Genomic DNA, 610 nt, shown 5'->3' with positions numbered 1-610 from the left:
CCTCAGCCAGCCAGGGCAGCCAGTGTCTACATGTGCACTGCTGAGCTTGAAAAATCTCTGCAGCAAGGTAGTACTTGTGTTTTACAAGACTTCCCTGCTATGGAGTGAATTAGTTTTGTGGTTCCTAATAGAGGCACACATGTAGACACCAAGATGTTTACTGTGCAGTTAATCTGTACAGTAAATGTCTCATATAGACACCCCCAGTGTATATCAGTGGGTGTGTCTATATGTGGCCCCTACAGCACAGTTGTTACTGTATCATCATTTAGTAATTTCTTTAGGAAACACTAAATGATGGCACAGTACCAGCAGTTACTGCACTGTCCCTGCGGTGCATAGTTATTTTTAGCAGCTATGTCGCTGTGGCAACGCGCTATAACAAGGTAGCTCACAACTACAGCAATGTAGCGTTGGCATCACAGTTTGTGCCTGCCAACATTATGTTGCTGTAGTGATGAGCTACAGTGCTGTGTAGCACCTCATGTGGATGTGCCCAGTGTGTTGGCAAGTAAGAAACTGATATCTGCCTCAGATATGTTCCTATTGTGACTTTATGGCTTAATAAAAGTATTTTGTATCTGATAAATGCTGCCCACCTACCATGGAC

The sequence above is a fragment of the Alligator sinensis genome, unplaced genomic scaffold, assembly GCF_000455745.1.
Source record: "Alligator sinensis unplaced genomic scaffold, ASM45574v1 scaffold104_1, whole genome shotgun sequence".
In the NCBI taxonomy this organism is placed as follows: domain Eukaryota; kingdom Metazoa; phylum Chordata; order Crocodylia; family Alligatoridae; genus Alligator; species Alligator sinensis.
Note: the sequence above shows the minus strand (reverse complement) of the source record.